Here is a 19,686-nt window from a genome sequence, read left to right on the forward strand (position 1 = left end):
TTTAAAACTTGGCACGGGGGGTACGGGATGAGGAAAAAAAATGGCTGGGGAAACTGGAGAGAGGTGGGATGTGACAGCAGAGCTCCTGCAAGGCTTGGCTGCTCTCCTGGCAGGGGCAGAGCCTGTCCAGGATCCAGGGATGCAGGGAGAAGCTTTTCCCAGCACAGCTCCAGCAGGGAGGAGCTGGAACTGCTCTGCTGCTCTGGGGGTGCAGAGGGATTTGTTTCCATCACTCCTGGAAAGCCTCGTTCCCAACACGGGCGGCCCCGTGTCCAAAATCCCCTTTCCAGCAGGAACATCCAGGATTTTGGCACCTCGTTCCCAGCCAGGGAGAGGCAAAACCTCGCGGAGCACTCAGGGGATGGAGCAGCCACGGGGAACATTCCTGGGATTCTCCCTCCCCTCCAGGTGTCCCTGTCCTGTTCGTGCTCCTTCTCCTGCCCCAAAAACAGCCCCCAAAAAACCCCAAACACCTTCACTGTTCCACCTCCCATCCCTGAGGAGCCAGAGCCGCTCATTCCCACCCCGAAATTCCTGCGAGGAGTTCCCTGAACAGCTCGGTTTGCAATTCAATGTGAGAACACTTCATTAGCACCACTGATGGAGCATCAGATGCTCCTAATTTGTGGGAATAACTCCAGAAAGAAGAATCCTCCTCGTTGAGGAAGCGAATCTGCTGGTCCAGCTCTTTGAGCAGGAGAAAGAGGAACACGCCAGGATATCTGAGAGTACAGGATTTCACACTGCCTGGAATAAATTCCTTTAATCCCTTCCCTGTTTTCCAAGCTCGGGAGCTTTAGGGGTAACAGAAATCCCTGCCCTGCGTTTCAGAGAATTCCCAAGGCCAGGATGGAATCTTTGCAGGTTTAATGGTCCTTGCTGCATTTCTCCTCCGTGAATGTGCCCAGCTGCTTTTGGCCTCCTCTCAGCCTGGCACAGCCTCGCTGTCCTCAGCTGACCCCCCCTGCCAAGGCAGCTCTTTCCTCCTGGTTTGTCACAAAACCAGGAAAACTTGGGAAGCCGAAGCTCCATCTCTCCTCAGGCATCCCAGATTTTGGGGCTGGATGGTGGGAAAAGGGATGAGGGGTGGGAGGCAGCGCCTGGGTGAGGGAAGGGGAGGAAACGCCGCTGGTTTAACACCAGGGAAATGAAATGTGGAGCGGCTGTGGGACACTCACCTTGTCCCCAGAGCTGGCACTGTGTCCTGTGTCCCACGGTGTCACCCATCCCTGCTCCGGACCCCTCCGGCTTCCCTGCGCATCCCTGGAATGTCACTGCTCAGATTTCCCCAGGGAATGATCCCGATCCAGGACTTGGACACCGCTCCCAGGGCTGGGATTGAGCGATTCCAGCTCGGGATATTCTGCAATTCTGCCGTGGCTCCGCTGATTTCATCCCGAGCTCTGCCTCCCCTCCGGAGTCGCTGCTTTTCCCTGCGAGGTTGGGCTGAGCCTGAGGACAAAGTGTGACCCAGCAGGGAGAATTCCTGCCCTTCCCAGCCCCTTCCCACCGTGTTCTCCGCTGCTGGCACCTCCCCTGTCTCGGTTTTCAGCGCCGGGATGAGCAGGCAGAGAGATCAGGGCTGTAAATGGGGCCAGCTGGAACAGGGGAGCAGGAGCTGCAGGAGCCCGGGATGAGGTTGGTATAAATGAGACACAAAAGTCTCGATATTCAGCAAAATTTTGATTTTTTTATTTGATATAGAAAGAGCAAGCAGCGCTGGGGAACGTGAGGGGTCACCGCCCACTCCCCGCTCCACCCAACCTTGGTTTGCAGCCTCTTCTTATACTGTGGGTTCTCGTTGTTCACAAATTCACAAAGCCTTTGGGTGATAATCAGTCACAGCCATCCGGTCCTTGTAGAGGACCACCAGGGAAGTTCTGGGAATCTGGTTTTTGGGATAGGCAGCATTGATCAGACAAAGGCAGGAAGGGCTTTTTGGGAAGTCCGATTTTGCAAGCTGAGAGCCGATACAACTTATTTGAAAAACATAACATGTTATAATGTAACATAACACAACATAATACAACAAGGGGATTTTAAACAGAATTATTTAATCATATAATTTCCTTTATCTAGTGTCCATGCTTCACTTCAGAGCTTAGTATTCTGGTTTATACAAACCCCAATGCTTTTGTGATTAACACGAATCTTTTATCAATTGTCACAAGGTGCCTGAGAGATTTTAGGGACAAAAAGGTGGCCGTGGATCCCCAAGGGAGAAGGAGGAACGCAGAGCACGGAGCTGGGATGTGCATCCCTGGCATTCTGCTTCCACCAGCACTCGCAGCCATTCCCAGGGGATGCAGAGGCGTTTTCCTGGATTTTTTAAATCATTCCCGGCTGAAAATCCCCCCTGCCCTGCCAGGACCCGGCAGCTCCTGACTCATCCCACGGCTGCTGGCTGGGCTGGAAGGATAAAATTCCTTCCCTGCCATGGCTGGATGATCCTCAGGGTTCTTCCAGCCCAACCCATTCCGGGATTTTATGATTCCACGATTCATTCCCAAATTGCTCAATTTAATGTTTTTAAGGCACTTCACTTCCCCTTGGCTCAGGATCTCACTCTGTGCCTTAACTCCTTCCCAATTCCCCTCCCTCAGAGCAATTCTCCTTTCCTGCACTCTCTTCCCAGCCCAGTTTGGTGACTCCCATGGATGTGAAGACCCTTTCCAAAGCTCCCATTCCCAGTTGTGCCCCTTCCCTGCCATCCCCACTCTCCAGAGCCCTGCTCCCTTCTCCTGGAATCTTTTCAGCCTCTGAGAGGGGCTCATCCATCAGCAGACTTGGCAGCACTGCTGGGACTGTCAGTTCCCTGGAACAGGCACTGTCCTTTTCCTGGAACTGGGGAGGAGAGCTCGTGGCTCCAGCCATGGCCTGGGGACAGCTGAACATCCTGGAGCCTGAGCTGTGTCCAGGATGAGCCACATCCCTCTGGATTCCATGGAATGTGGGGCCCTGTGCTCCCACCAGGGATGTTGGACATTGTCCCAGGACACGACCCCCCCCTCCCCGTGCCTCTCCTGGCTCCCAGCTCCATCTCGAGGGTCCCACTGAATCCACGGATCTCCTGTCCCAGCATCTCACCTTGCTCTGTGCCATTGGTGCTGTCCCCTCCCCTGGCCTGTCCAGCCAGGATGTCCCTGTGCTGGGAATCTGTGCTGGGAATGTCACCTGGTGTCACCCAGCCCATGCCCAGGGATGTTCTCCAGCCTTCTGAGCAGGATTCCTGCCCAGCAACACCTGGAGCTCCTGCTCTCCCAATTCCAATATCCAGCAGTGTCCCTTGTCACACCAATCCCAAATCCTGGAGCTCCTGCTTCCCCCATTCCCAATATCCAGCAGTGTCCCTTGTCAGTCCCAGCATGATCCCAAATCCTGGAGCTCCTTCTCCCCCCATTCCCAGTATCCAGCAGTGTCCCTTGTCACATCAATCTGAGCACAATCCCAAATCCTGGAGCTCCTTCTCCTCCCATTCCCAATATCCAGCAGTGTCCCTTGTCACACCAATCCCAAATCCTGGAGCTCCTGCTCCCCCCATTCCCATTATCCAGCAGTGTCCCTTGTCACACCAATCTGAGAACAATCCCAAATCCTGGAGCTCCTTCTCCTCCCATTCCCAATATTCAGCAGTGTCCCTTGTCACACCAATCCCAAATCCTGGAGCTCCTGCTCCCCCCATTCCCAATATCCAGCAGTGTCCCTTGTCAGTCCCAGCATGATCCCGAATCCTGGAGCTCCTTCTCACCCCATTCCCAGTATCCACCAGTGTCCCTTGTCACACCAATCCCATCATGATCCCAAATCCTGGAGCTCCTGCTCCCCCCATTCCCATTATCCAGCAGTGTCTCTTGTCACACCAATCCCAAATCCTGGAGCTCCTGCTGAGGACAAACCCTGCCCTCAATTTCCCAGACTGGGATTTCCCCCAGCAGGCCCTGGATGAGCCCAAAGAGCCATGCAAAGGGTTAAAATGCCATGGAGGGATTATCCCAGGAATATCAGGGATTATCCCAGGATCTGACATCCCAAAGCCTGAGCAGCACCCACAGGGAAGGATCCAGGGGATGGAACATCCCAAGGATTTGTGGCCTGGAATGAGAATCCAGGAGCAATGGCAGAGCTGAGGGGAGGCTGAGGAGAGGAGGAAGCTCAGCTCAAAATCCAACAGAGAAACAAAACCAAAGGGAGGAGAGAAGCCCTGAGCACATATTGGCACAGGGATAAATAAATATAAATTTACCAGGAGAACCAGGCTGGAAATTAATAGGATTTGAAGCACCAGAGAAGCTGGTTTTGAAAAACTCAGGTCAGGCAAGAAACCCTTCAAATTTCAGGAGAGATTTTCACCATTCCTGGTTCATGGGAGGACAAGGACACGAGTGGACGTGGCCAGAAATCCGTGGGTACAAACATTAAAATCAGAGCAAACAGCAGCAGCAAGAATTCTTCACCCAAAGCAAAAAAAAAATCGGATTTAATTGGCATAAAAGGCTGGTTGGGATAACTTCTGTCTGGAATATTTAATATCTGCCTGGATATTGTGTGGGAAGGGCAGGCAAGGAGAAAAAGGAGGATTTCAAGAGCAGAGGTGCACACTGAGCAGGGGACTGAGGGGACATTTAATGAGAATTAAAGAGATAAAAACGGGTGTGGTACAGCACAGGCAGCGGCAATCGGGCTGGGAAGAGCTGCTTGAAGCATTTAATTAAAAAAAAATAGGATTTGGTAAAAGAGGTAAAAAAACACAAAAACCCCGAAGCTGAAATTCCCTGGGTTTGAGGTCAGATTGGGATGGAAGAGCACAGGGAGTTAAGGATGGAGTCAGACAGCACCTGAGGGAACCAGGGCTGATTTTAATTTAATTTAATTTAATTTAATTTAATTTAATTTTATTTTATTTTATTTTATTTTATTTTATTTTATTTTATTTTATTTTATATTTTATATTTTATATTTTACGTTATTTTTAATTTTTTATTTTATTTTCTTTTATTTATTTAATTTTGTATTTTATTTTATTTTTTAGATCTTATTTTATTTCTTTTTAAATTTTATTTTATATTTTCTTCTTTTACGATTTTATTTAATTTATATTTTATTTCATTTTTGATTTTAGATTTTATTTTATTTATTTTATTTTATATTTTCTTTTATTCTTTTATTTCATTTTATATTTTCTTTTATTTTTATTCTTTAATTTTTTATTTTATTTTACTTTTTGATTTTTATATGTTATTTTATTTATTTCATTTTATATTTTATTATTTTATTTCATTTTATTTTTTCTTTTATTTTTTAATTTTTTATTTTATATTTTACTTTATTTCATTTTTTTATTTTATATGTTATTTTATTTTTATTTTATATTTTATTTTATACTTTATTTCATATTTTATTTTATTTCATTTTATATTTTCTTTTATTATTTTATTTCATTTTATATTTTATGTGTTTTTAAATTTTTTAATTTTTAATTTTATTTTACTTTTCGATTTTATATGTTATTTTATTTATTTCATTTTATATTTTATTATTTTATTTCATTTTATTTTTTCTTTTATTTTTAATTTTTAATTTTATATTTTACTTTATTTCACTTTTTGATTTTATATGTTATTTTATTTTATATTCTCTTTTATACTTTATTTTATGTTTTATTTCTTTTTATTTTTATTTTATTTAATATTTTATTTAATATTTTATTTAATATTTTATTTTATTTTCCCTCACCAGAGCTCCCCATCCCACAGTTCCTCAGGGGCCATTTTTCCCCAGGAATTCTCCTTGAAGGTGCCAGGGCAGGGATTCCCACCCTGTCAATTCCTAAAAAAATAAAAATAAAAATAAAAATTTCCTCTTGGGATCCTTTTTTAGCTCCAAATGTGAAAATAAATCAATGAGAAGGGGAATTTTCCTTTATTCCTCCTCCCTGCCCATCCCCTCACCCCATTTTCCTGAGGATCTCTTCCCATTTAATCCAGGATTAATTATGCTCAGATTTAAAAAAAAAAAAAGATTTTTAAAAACTTTTCCTCCATTTTTTGTCTTTGTGTTCTTTCCTCACTTCTCTGGTCAAGAATATCCAAAGGATGCCCAAATTTACTTTTTCCTCAGCCCAGCTCAAACAATTCCCTGTGCCTTCTGTAGCTCAGTTTTTTAAAACTCTGGAACATCATTTTTTGCACCCAGAACTTCATTTCCCCCTCTAGAACTGCATTTTTTTACCCAGAATTAAATTTTTTTCCCTCTAGAACTGAATTTTTTGCACCCAGAATTACATTTTTTTTCCCCCTCTAGAACTGTAGTTTTTGCACACAGAATTACCTTTTTTCCCCTCTAGAACTGAATTTTTTCACCTAGAATTACTTTTTTTTCCCCTCTAGAACCACATTTTTTTCACCAAGAATTAAATTTTTTTCCCCCCCAGAACTGCATTTTTTTCACCTAAAATTACATTTGTTTTCCCCTCTAGAACTGAAATTTTTGCACCTCAAATTACATTTTTCCCCTCTAGAACTGCATTTTTTTACCAAGAATTACATTTTTCCCCCCTCTAAAACTGCGTTTTTTTCACCCAGAATTACAATTTTTTCCCCCTCTAGAACTGCATTTTTTTCACCCAGAATTACATTTTTTTCCCCTCTAGAACTGCAGTTTTTTCACCTAAAATTACATTTTTTTCCCCTCTAGAGCTGCATTTTTTGCACCCAGGTTGGGCTTGGAGCAGCCTGGGATTCTGGAATGTGTCCCTGCCACGGCAGGGGGTGGCACTGGGTGAATTTTAAGGTTAATTCCACCCCACCCCATCCCATTCCAGGATCCTGTGGGAATGTCAGGAAGCTCAGGAGTTTTTCCTTTCAGCTCCTTCCCTCCTTGGACACCTGTAATGGTTTGAATGCAAAACCAGAGAGAGACTCCAAGTCAGAAATACAATTTAACAGGAAAAAAAAAAATGAAATAAAATAAATTACGTGCAATAAAAGAAAAGAAAATCACTGACAGAGTCAGAACACAACCTGACACCCCTCTAGGGTGGTGGGAGCAGTGCAGGTGAAGTTTTCTTGTTGAAGTGGTGATCCTGTAGAAAGATCTGGAAGCTCTTGGCCTCTGGAATCCAGTGGGAAAAGGCTGCTCTGCTGTTCCAAATCTCAGATTTTTATCTGGGTAGGAAATGTTTGGATCCTCCCCTTGATGGAATTTTATCAGCCATGCCCTGGGACTCCATGGCCCATGAACAGGAGAGATCTCCTGGAGGAAGGATGGGTTTGGTAAAAATAAAAAAATAAACATTGCTCCAGCTGGTTTGTAATACATGGCCCATTAACAGGAGATCTCTCCTGTTCATGGCTCATGGAATCCCAGTGCATGGCTGATAAAATTCCATCATGGAGGTTTGGAAAAGATAAAGAACCCTGCCCCAGCTGGGTTAACAGCTGGCCCATGAAGAGGAGAGATCTCCCCCAGAGATCAGGATCACTGCCCCAGCTGCTTTAACAGCCGGTGACAGAATCCAGACTTGTGGGCACATTTTTACATTGGGACCTGAGACAACATCCTGCAGGTCCTGCCCACCTGGAGCCTCCTCAGAACAAACCCAAGCTGTGCAGGGAAATCAGAGCAGGAGTTTTGTTTGCCAGAGGCAAAGCTGAATTTCTCTCATTTCTGCTTTCATTTCTATTCCCCAGGAGCTCAGCTCTTGTCTTAACCCTCTCAGAGCGAGCTCCTTATTAATTATCTCCTTCCAAACCCTGCAGGGAAGTGTCACATCCTGCTGTCCCCACACAGGAGGGTGGCCAGGATGACCTCGAGGTCTCTCCTCCATCCAACCCCTGCCAGGGCAGAGCTGTTCCACCCCTCAGGGAATTTCTCCCACCCCTCACCCCCTCTCTTTGTCCTGCTCCTCAAATCCTCAAATCTGAAGAACTTTTCCCTTGTGCTCCACCAGAGGTTCTGCTCTTCCTGAGTGTGACAATTCCAGGAATTTGGCTTCTTCCTTATGAAAATCCAATGAAATTCCCTTTCCACAGGCTCTCCTCGTGTGCTGTTCCTGGGCCATCCCTGTGGCCTCATCTGAGCTCCATTTCCCCAGGGCCATGGTGTGTGAAATAATTAAGCCCTGGGGTTAATTATTGGGGTTAATGATGGTTAATGAAGGTCTCCCAATCCCTGGTATCCCCATGGCAGCTGGAAGGATTGGGAATTCCCTCTTGGTTTATCCATTTATCTCCTGGGACAAGTGGCTTTAATTTGTCCTGCCACATTCCTGTCTCCCAGTTCTGCTTTGTGGATCCCTCTCCAGAACTGGGGAGCCCAGCAGGGGACAGATGTGGCCTCAGGGACGAGGGACAGGGGGTCCCAAGAGGGACCCCCACACTGGTGACTGCAGCCCCCAGTTTTCCATGGAATTCCCTGCCCTTGGGGGCTGGCAGATGTTGCTGAAATCCAGATGTTGCACTCAAGGCCCTCAGGTGTCGTTTCCTCACACATGGAGACCAAACAGGCTGGAAAATCCCTCCTGGGGGAAGCCCAGGCTGTCCTGGAGCAGGAGAGGGGCAGGAGGAGCCCCCAGGACCCCAAAGGCAGAGCCTGGCACAGCAGCAATTCCCTCCTGTTCGCCCCTGGATCCATTTTCACGGGTTTTGCTGACATAAAACACATTTTCTCTCCCAGGTGGGGTTTGGGAATTGCCCAGGAATCTCCTGCAACTCCACTTCACTCCCAGAGGTCAGGGAACAGCTCCTGACCTGGGGCCACGGCCAAACCCAGCCCTGGAGCTCCCAAAACCCCCCATTGTCCAATCAACACCATCCCTGGCCTTTCCCAATCCAGCCAGGAACATCAGTGGGAAACCAATAAAATCCGAGGCTCCCAGCTGGGAATGCTCAGCCTGGACAAGGGAAGGTTTTGGAGTGACCCAATTTTGGTTTCCCACTTATGAGAGAGATGATTTCCAAAGGTTTGGAGTGCCAGGACAAGGAGAATGGAGGAGGAGAGGCAGGGGCACAGATGTGCTGGGCAGTGTCACATCAGATCCAGGTGACACCCAGGGATGTCCCCATCGTCCCTCCCTTGTCCCTGGGGGTCACACAGCTCAGCAGGGCTGGGTCAGTGTGGATTTCTTTCTCCTGGCAGGTTTTTCCCCAGCCTGGAAATCGAACATGGAATGGTTCCACAGCACGGAATAGCAGCTGGGAAGTGTTAAAGTGTCCCAGGAGGAGGAGAAACAGCTTTGATTCATTTCTGCATATTAAAAGTTTCTAATTACACTGAGCCTGATCTCGGGGCTGGAGCAGATCCAGGGCTCTGCCTTTGTCCTTGGTGTGCTCAGCAGCTCCGGGTTTTGGACAGGGCAGGACTTAAGGGAACAAAAGCCATTTCCAGGTGGAGGAGGAACATTGCAGAGCTCAGCTGGAGCACCGGGAGCTCCAGGGATGGGTGGGAGTGACAGCCCAGCCTGAGGGACAGACCTGACACAGCCACGAGTGGGGAAATTCCAGAGAATTCCAGAGGTGACCTCCTGAGCTCCAGGGATCCCCATTTTCCCAGGTGAGGACTGGGCCATGGTGTGTGAAATAATTAAGCCCTGGGGTTAATTATTGGGGTTAATGATGGTTAATGAAGGGGGTTTGCCTGTGATCTCCCAATCCCTGGTATCCCTATGGGAGCTGGAAGGATTGGGAATTCCCTCTTGGTTTATCCATTTATTTCCTGGGAGAAGTGGCTTTAATTTGTCCCTGTGTCCTGTAGGGCTGCCAGGTTGGCTCTTGCCATATTCCTGTATCCCAATAATTCAATATTCCAGAGTTCCTGTATCCCAATAATTCAATAATCCAGTGTTCCTGTATTCCAGTGTTCCTGCATCCCAATATTTCAATATTCCAGTGTTCTTGCATCCCAATAATTCAATATTCCAGTGTTCCTGTATCCCAATAAATCAATAATCCAGTGTTCCTGTATCCCAATAAATCAATAATCCAGTGTTCCTGTATCCCAATAATTCAATATTCCAGTGTTCCTGTATCCCAATAATTCAATAATCCAGTGTTCCTGTATCTTAATATTTCAATAATCCAGTGTTCCTGCATCCCAATATTTCAATATTCCAGTGTTCCTGTATCTCAATATTTCAATATTCCACTGTTCCTGTATCCCAATAATTCAATATTCCAGTGTTCCTGTATCCCAATAAATCAATAATCCAGTGTTCCTGTATCCCAATAATTCAATATTCCAGTGTTCCTGTATCCCAATAATTCAATAATCCAGTGTTCCTGTATCTTAATATTTCAATAATCCAGTGTTCCTGCATCCCAATATTTCAATATTCCAGTGTTCCTGTATCTCAATATTTCAATATTCCACTGTTCCTGTATCCCAAAATTCCCAGGCTGTGGGATCAGGGCAGGGAGTGAAGGATCCAACACCCAGGAATGTCCCGGTGTGAGCCAAGGAGAGGCCGCTCCTCTCCCGGGATCCCGCACCTCTGGAAGGTGATAACGAGGTGTAAAAATCTGATTTTCAGAGCGAATTCCCGGCAAGAACGCGGCGAGGAGCGGAGATCCCGGCGGAGATGATGAGGGAGAAACGCTGGGAGCTGCAGGGCTGGAACTGGGAATTATTTCAGGCTGGAAAAGCTTTGCTGGCAGCTGGAGCTGCTCCTGCCCTGCCACAGACACATTTCCCCTTTTCCACCGAGGGAAAAGCAGCGCAAAACCATCGGGATTTTGCAGCGGGAGGAGCTCCCAGCCCCTGTCCCCACCCCGAGCTGCTGGGGACAAAGAATCCACATCAAAAACCAGCAAAATCCACGGAGCGATTCCTTCTCTCCTCACATTCCCGGGGAAGGAGCAATTCCCACCCTGGCAGAGTCGGGAAAATGTGAGTTTTAAAATTTTTTTAAATTTTTTTTCCCTGGCTGGCAGCTGGGGAAAACTGCAGGTGATGCTCGGGCAGGCAGGACGGGCTCAGCAAACTCATCCAAGGATTAATCCAAGGAAAGAAAAGAGCCAAGTGTGGGAGTTGGAAAAGCTCCCACTCCCACACGCACTCCCACATGTTTTGCTGCCGACCTGGCTGGGTTCAACCGGGGACAACATTTCAGGGAAATTCCAAGTGAGTAAATCCTGGCTGGAGCAGGACACAGATCCTCAGACGCTCAGAGCAGCTCATCCCAAAAAAAAAAAAAAAAAAAAAAAAAAAAAAAAAAAAAAAAAAAGCAGCAAAGAAACCAAACGTGCCTGGCTCTCCCAAAGGATTTTATCCTCGAAGAATCGTGGAATATCCTCGTAGAATTATGGATTGTCCTCGTAGAATTATGGATTGTCCTGACCTGAAAGCGACCCACAAGGATTGAATCCAACCCCTGGCAATTCCCAGCCCCAAAATTCCCACCCTGTGCCTGAGAGAGAGCTCTGGCTCCCGGCACACTCTGGGGGAAGAATCTTTTCCTGAAATCCAACCTAAATCCCCCTGACACATCTCCAGGTATTCCCTGGGGTCCTGTCCTGGTCACAGACCCCTCCTGAAGAAGCTGTAGATCACATTCCCAAATGAATTTATCACCTAAAAACGCAGTTTTGAAATCATCTTTCCAAAAGTGAGACGCCAGAGTTTTAATCACTGATAAATATTTTGGTTCCAGCCTTCCAGCTGAGTTGCTCCTATGAGAAAACAACGTTTGTCCTCAGCTCATGGCAAAGCCCAGGATCCCAAACACGCCTGGCTTTGCTCTGAGTGCCCCCAGGACAGGAATGTTGGGAATTTGTTGGATCAGGGATGTTGGAGATGTCCCCGTGTGCTGCCATCACGTTCTGCTGAAAGGACTTGGGCAGTTTCCTGGGGCTTTTTTCCTGGATTTCCTCTGCCTCCTCCAGCAGCAAGTTCCTCACTATCCCATGGAATCCCAAAATTCCAGAATCCTGGAATCCCAAAACCCTGGAATCCCAGAATTTGGGAATCCCAGAACCCTGGAACCCCTGAACCTTGGAATCCCAAACCCCTGGAATCCCAGAATTTGGGAATCCCCAAACCCTGGAATCCCAGAATTTGGGAATCCCCAAACCCTGGAATCCCCAAACCTTGGAATCCCAGAATCCTGGAATCTGGAAACTCTGGAATCCCGAAACCCTGGAATCCCAAAACCCTGGAATCCCAAAATCCTGGAATCCCAAAACCCTGGAATCCCCAAACCCTGGAATCCCAGAATCCTGGAATCTCGAAATCCTGGAATCCCAAAATCCTGGAATCTCGAAATCCTGGAATCCCAGACCGGTTTGGATTGGATCATCTCATCCCACCCCCCTTCCAGGACAGGGACAATTTCCACCATCCCAGGCTGCTCCAAGCCCCGTCCTTGGACAATTCCAGGGATGGGGCAGCCCCAGCTCCCCCGGGAAATCCATTCCAGCCCCTCACAGGGAAGATTTTTTATTCCCCAAATCCCATCGAACCCTCCTCTCATCCCTTGCTGCATGAGGATCACTTCCTTTTCTCATTTTTTAATTTCTCTCCTGCTGAATCTGAGCACAAAATCGTTCTGGACCTGTGGGAAATCCCTGGGATTCTGTGGAATTTTGGGGGGGAGGGGCAGCTCTGCTTTACCTCCTCGTGGTGTCACAAACCTCAGCCACGTCCTCCCTGTCCCCACCGCCTCTTCCAGCTGAAATCTGGAATTTTGGCTCCTCAGGCAGCCAAAATCCCAGGAAAAGCCGCGATGGGCACGGACAGGGGGAACGTTCCAAGTGAAGGAGCGGTTCTGACACTAAAGGTGAGACCCATTAATTACAGGAGAGGCAAATAATTCAAATTATTTCCAGGCTGGTGGGACCAGTCCGAGCCTCCTGGGCCATCCCCCCCCGGGGCTGATGAGGATTTGCAGCCTCCTAAGCCTGGCTCAGGACTCCACACTTAAGGGGGGTCGTTTATTGCTCATTTTTAAGCCCGATTTCACAGCCCAAATTCCTCCCCCAAAAAAACGCTTCGCGTTGGGATTTCACAGGAGTTATCCGTGGCCAGAGCTGAGTCCTGGGAAAATGGGAAAGGAAAGGAAAGGAAAGGAAAGGAAAGGAAAGGAAAGGAAAGGAAAGGAAAGGAAAGGAAAGGAAAGGAAAGGAAAGGAAAGGAAAGGAAAGGAAAGGAAAGGAAAGGAAAGGAAAGGAAAGGAAAGGAAAGGAAAGGAAAGGAAATTCTTATTGGGAGAGAATGAATGAGAAAGGAGAGAGGAGGGGAGAAGGAAAGAGGAGAGAGAAGAGATGAGAGGGAGGAGAGGAAAAAGAAGCAAGAAAAGAGGAAAACAGAGAAGGGAAAGGGGAATTTCTCTGCCAACAGCCTGGCATTTGTCACCCATGGGAGAGCAATTCCTGATGGCCAAGGATGAGATCAACCCATCCTGATCCCACCAACTGCAGCACAGCTGGGTCCTGCTGGCCCTGCACCCCCGGCAGGAGAGGAAATCTGGGAATTCCTGGGATCCAGAGGATCACAGCAAGAGCTCCTGGGGCATTCCTGGATCCTGGGATCCAGAGGATCCATCCAGCTCATCCCTGATCCCAGCTCATCCCTGATCCCAGCTCTCATGGAGCTCCCCAGGCACAGCCTCCAGTTCCAGCTTCATCCCCATCTTTTAGGAATGAAGATCCCACACACAGGGGAGCCTCCAGAGGGTCCCAAATGTTTCTCTGCACTGATGGTTTGGAGCTTCTCCCTTGTCTGATTCTGCTTCCCTCAGTCTCCAGCTGGGATTGCTCCATGGCCCTGAGCTCTGGGTGAAAATCAAATCATTTGGGGTCTTTTTGGGACCCCTCCCCCCTTCCAAAAAGTAGATTTTTCAGCTTCTAAACCCCATCCCTGGCAGTGCCCAAGGCCAGGGATAATGGAACATCCCTGCCCATGGGGATGAGCTTTAAGCCATTCCATGATTCTGTGATTCTGAACTGTTTCCTGTGCCACTCCCAGTGGGACTTTCAGGAGTGGAATTTCCATGGGGATGAACACCCAGACAATTCCTCTCCCCTGCTCTCGTCCCAGATTTCCTTGCAGAAATCCCTCTGTCCTCAGCCACCAGCTCAGGCCTCCTCTTTGTACTTCAGCACTCTGGACTTTCTTCTTCCAAACAATAATTCCCCCCTCCTGGAAAGGGGAGTGCAGCTTTCCTGATGGGAATTTTGCCTTTTCCCAGAGTGGAAGGAACACCCAGCCCAGCCCAGGTGACCCCACAGAGCTCAGTGGTTGCTGCCACTTCCTTTTTTACCCATTTTCTTTTTTTTTTTTTTTTTTTTTTTTTCCTCTATCAGATGCACAATTGCCTGCAGCCCAGCACTGACCATTGCTAATTAGAGGCCGTTGCTAATTAGAGGCTCAGAATAACGTGGGAGCTGCTGTGCTGGGGCAGAGCAGGATTCTCCCTGACTCACCCTCACTGCTGTGATCCCGGGGAAAGAAATTCCCAGGAATGGTGGGGATGAGGCAGGAATGTGGGACACCTTCCCCAGCACCTTCCCAGCTCCTCCAGCCGGGAATTTTCCATGTCCTTGCACCCCCCAGCTCGTTTTTCCAGCCTCTCTCCACACTCAGGGCTGGCTGTTAATTCCCCCTCATTCCTGACATCCCTCCCCACTTCCCAGCACTCCTCATCCTGGAGCTGCTCCTTTTTCCCAACAACTTTTGGAGCAGGACAGTGTTGGAAGAATTTTGGGACTTCCAGCACAGCCTGTTCCAGGAATTGCCTCTTCCTCCAGGAATCCTGGCCAACCTTTTGCCCTTTGCCACATTTCTGAGGGATTAGGGAAGAACACAAAAAACCCTCCCAGATCTTTTCTGCTGGATAATTCTATTGTTTTTCCATCCTTTCTGACTCTGCCTTTCCTAAGGAGTCTGGAGCACAAACCCAGCCCCGAGGATTGGTCACTGCCCATTCCATTCCCTTCATCCACAATTTTTGCTCAGATTTGAGCATCTCCTCTCACGAAGGTTAATTCCAGCCTGGAAAAAAAAACTCCGTGAGCCAAACCCTGTCCCCAAGGGCCACACCCCCACGTTTTTTGGGCACTCCCAGGGTGACTCCACCTGGATGGTGACTCCTCCAAGCCACCAGAGTGAGCAGCACCCCCAGCATCCCCATTTGATCTTTTCTCCCTCCAAGCCCCGTTTTAGGCTGAGCTCTGCTCCCTCCCAGACCCATAAAACCAGAAATCGGGGATGATCCATCCCAATCCCTTCTCCTGCCTCCCTGCAGCCTCTCTAACCGAGCAGAAAATGTTCCAACAAGCAGAGCCCGCGGAGAAACAACGCTCTCCATTGCACAGATCCCACATCTGGATTTCCTGCTCGCCGGTTCGGTGTTTGTTTTGTGTCACGAACTCAGGCACTCGGGGAAATCTGTGTCAGCTCCGTGCTAGCGGCTCACAGGGGAGGGATGCTGCCCTCAGGCTCCTCCAGGAGGGATTTCCTGCTCGGGAAATGTCACCATTCCCTCCAGGGACAGAGCCAAGAGAAGCTGAGAAATGTGGGAAACCAAGGAAAAGCAGCCAGCAGCACGGAACGATGGTTTGGGGTTTTAAAAATCATTTCATCCCATTCCATGGGCAGGGATTGTCCCAGGCTGCTCCAAGCCCAGCCTGGCCTTGGGCAATTCCAGGGGATCCTGCAGCTGCCCTGGGTGAATCCCCAGCCCCAGGGATGCCTGTGCAGTGCCAGGAGCACCTTCCCCCCTCAGCTATCAGGGAAAATTTCTGATCCCACCAGGTCCCAGCAGCAGCTGTGCCCCACACCCCGAATTCATGGCACAGGGGGCAAAAAATGAGGCTTGGAACTGGATGGATTTGGAGGTCCCTTCCAAACCCAACCATTCCGTGATTCCTAATTCTGAATTCTGAATCTCTGTGATGTGACAGAATCACGGAATGGTTGGGGTTGGAGGAGACCTTAAGGACCATCCCATTCCATCCAGGATTTTGTGTGACTGAACCTGTGCTGGTCCTTCACCCATGGACACAGCCTGGATTGCTCTCAAGGGAAATTTAGAAGTGTCTGGAAGATTTGGGGAGCTGGGGAAGGGTCTGGAGAATTCCTGAGGGAGCTGGGAAGGGGCTCAGCCTGGAGAAAAGGGGATCAGGGGGGCCCTTGTGGGGACAGCCAGGGGGATTTGGGATCTGGGAACAGGGACAGGAGGAGAGGGAACGGCCTCAGGCTGGGCCATGGAGGTTTCAATGAGGAATTAGGAAAAATTTCTTCACGGAAAGAGTTGTCAGGCATTGGAAGTGCCCAGTCACCATCCCCCACATTGTGTGGATGTGGCACTTGGGGACAGGAATTTCTCCATGGAAAGGGTGGTCAGGGATTGGAATTGCCCAGGGAGGGTTGGATCCCCATCCCTGGGGGTGGCACTGGGTGCTCTGGGCTGGGGACAGGGTGGGGATGGATTGTCCTGGGTGTTCTTTTCCAAGCTCAGTAGTTCCAGCATTCCACCCCAAAATGAACTTTGTGGGCTGTGATTTCGAGTGGGCTCTGATCAAATTGAGACCTCGGGCTCATGGGAAGGGATTGGATCCATGGTACGAAATAATTTACTCCAAGTTTGCTCCCCCCAGCTCCCTTTTATTTCCATTTCTCATTTAAACGTTAAGGTTTTATACCATGGTGCTGGATAAGGGAGAAGATGGAGAATTTTTCAAAAATCATGTGGCTATTCTATATTCTATATTCTGTATTCTATATTCTATATTCTATATTCTATATTCTATATTCTATATTCTATATTCTATATTCTATATTCTGTATTCTATATTCTATATTCTATATTCTATATTCTATATTCTATATTCTATGTTATATTATATATGTTATATTGTATAGTATATTATATAGTCTATTATTATATTATTTTATTTATATTATTATTATATATTAGTCTATTATTAGGTAAAATAATAATAAAAGTGTTAAATTTCTATTCTTTGTTTAGCTTTAAAAGGTCATTTTTTCCCATTTCTAGCAAGGAGCTGGAGGTGCTGTCGGACCTTCTGTAATTCTTTAATAAAATACAGTATTTAAAAAAAAATTCTTTACTATTTAATTAATTCTTTAAAAAGAAATTAGAATTAATTCTTTAATAAAATCCATCAGAATCATCTCAATGGAGTTTCTATTAATCCTGGCTCTGAGAATTAAAAAACAAAATAAATAAAACTAATAATAAACCACGAATAAATGATGGAAAGCCCAGCACACTGAGCTCCCAGTTGTCATTTACACTGTTTAAAAGTCATTTTCTACCCCCACAGAAATTTCACCCAGTTGTTCCACGTTTATTCCCCAGAATAACAAAAAAAAATAATAAAAAAAAAAATCTCATTTTCGGAGCTGCAGACAGCAAAGCTGGATCTATAAAACGTCGATGTTTCATGGATTAAATCAGTTTAAGCAAGAATTTCACTTAGGACAAACTCAGGGGATAACCAGGAGTTCCCTCTAAAAAAAGATTCTGAAGTGTGAGAGTTACCAAGGAGAAAGTTCTGCTGAATTTATTTTTTTAAATTTTTCTGTCAGCTTTTCAAAACCCATTTTCTCTTGGCCTGTTTTTTTTTTTAATTTTTTAATTTTTTTTCCCATTTGTTCGTAGCTCTTTTCATGCTCTGTTTTGACATCACGTGTGTTCATATATTAAAAAAAAATAAAATTAATTTGGGGATGGATTTCACTCCTTTGTAGAACTGAGACGCTGCAGGATCGATTCCTGCATTAATTGCAATATTTTTACACCAAATATCCACAAATCCAAATTGGGGAGGGACCACGGGGGGGGGTTTGGAGCCATCAAAGCTCTGTGGGATTTTGTCCCATCAGGGGAAAATTCTGCATGGAGCAAATTTCCACCTGGTAACCCCAAAATTCACCTCCAAATCCCCAAAATTCACCCCAAAGTCCCACCTGGTTACCCCCAAAATTCACCTGAGACTCCCAAAATTCACCTGGTAACCCCTAAAAATTCCAGAAATTCACCCCAAAATTCACCTGGGACCCCCAAAATTCACCTGGGACCCCTAAAATTCCACAAATTCACCCTAAAATTCAAGTGGAGCTGACGAATGTCACCGAGTGGATTAGAAATGTGAAATGTCCCTTTGGATTCTGGCCCTGCCACAGCTCCCAGATCCTGCTGGATGGACCCTGGGAAAAGTTCCTTTGGGAATTTCATATTTTCCTTTTGGAACTTCCCATTTTCCTTTGAGAATTTCATATTTGCTTTTGGGAATTTCCCATTTCCCTTTGGGAATTTCATATTTGCTTTTGGGAATTTCCCATTTTCCTTTGGGAATTTCTTATTTTCTTCTGGGAATTTCCCATCTTCCTTTGGGAATTTCATATTTTCCTTTGAGAATTTCATCTTTTCCTTTGGGAATTTCATATTTTCCTTTGGCAATTTCCCATTTTCCTTTGGGAATTTCCCATTTTCCTTTGAGAATTTCCCATTTCCCTTTGGGAATTTCCCAACCTCACTGGGTTCAGGGAGTCACTCCAATGCTCAGGACTTTTCTCCCAAGCCCCAGGGATTCTCTGCTCCTCCAGACTCAGGAATTCCTCCAAGAATTGGAATTTTTTTTTGCCCAGTGGCTGAACAAACCTTTAATGCTCTGACCTTGCTCCTCAGTGCCACTTTCAGCCTCCTCAGAGCATCACCATCATCCCAGCCCTGTGCCACCACGCTGTCCCCTGCCCCAGGGCCAGCTGCTCTGGGGACAAAACTTGGCTTGGTGTGGTCACTGGGGGGACAAAACTTGGCTTGGTGTGGTCACTGTGCTGGAAAGAGAAAGGACAGCGACACCCACGGAGCTCTTTTGGGGAAAAAAAAAAAGTCAATTTATTGTATGGACAATTTGTATTTAAAGTGTGTTAGTGCAGCCAGGACAGGACAGGAGCTCATTGGAAAATTGGGAAAAACATCCTTGGGACAGCACCTCAGGATGTGTCCCACGGGAAAGACACCAGGGGTTAATTTTTATTATAAATTATTATAAATTCCACTCTGTTTGTCACCATATTATCACCCTGGGAGATTTCCTCCCTAACTGAACCTGCAGTCAGCTTGTCAGACCTGAGAGTCAGGAGAAATCCAGAATTTCCAAGCCGTGATTCCCCAGCTCTGTGAATGTGTGTGTCCACAGCTCGGTTATTCCTGTAGCCACACAAGGCACGGCAGTGCCAAGAGTGAGGTCTGGGAGTCACAGAAATAAATAAACGCGTTGGGGAGCTGAGAGGGAGGTGAGGGAGGAAGGGAGGGAGGTGTGGAGGGTTTGTTGTCACTTCAGGGGTGGGTGGCACTGCCCTGCTGAATTTGGGGGTGGAAATGGGTTCAAGGGAGCCCCAAAATGAGAGGAATCCCCGAGAATAAGAGCGAGGTTCTGGCTCCTGACTCACAGCAACGTGACTCAGGAGGAGCTACCAAACCTCAACAGAAGCAAATCAAGGACAAGATATTTCTGTACGGAATAATTCTGTGAAATCAGCTCGGCTCCGAGTTCAGGAGTTCGACAAGAACCTGCTCTGGTCCGGAACCAGCACCACGAACAAGCAGGCACAGAGCAAGGGAAGGAGGTACAAAAGTCAGGTAAAAAACCAAAAACATCTGGCTGGCAGCTCCAGCGAGCTGCAAGAGCAGCCAAAAAACCGGATGGAATCACAATTTAT

At 46.9% G+C, this 19,686-nt stretch overlaps 1 long non-coding RNA gene across 1 annotated transcript; it reads right to left on the reverse strand.

Annotated features, from left to right (window-relative positions):
- Nucleotides 1-748: 748 nt before the first annotated feature.
- LOC148220751 (uncharacterized) lies at nucleotides 749-1,468 on the reverse strand. Its single transcript, XR_015808838.1, has 2 exons — nucleotides 1,179-1,468; nucleotides 749-1,060 (listed from the first exon to the last, which is right to left on the reverse strand). It is a non-coding gene; the product is annotated as an uncharacterized LOC148220751 (long non-coding RNA).
- Nucleotides 1,469-19,686: the final 18,218 nt, after the last annotated feature.

This window comes from Sturnus vulgaris, chromosome 31 (assembly GCF_052056855.1).
Source record: "Sturnus vulgaris isolate bStuVul1 chromosome 31, bStuVul1.hap1, whole genome shotgun sequence".
In the NCBI taxonomy this organism is placed as follows: Eukaryota; Metazoa; Chordata; class Aves; order Passeriformes; family Sturnidae; genus Sturnus; species Sturnus vulgaris.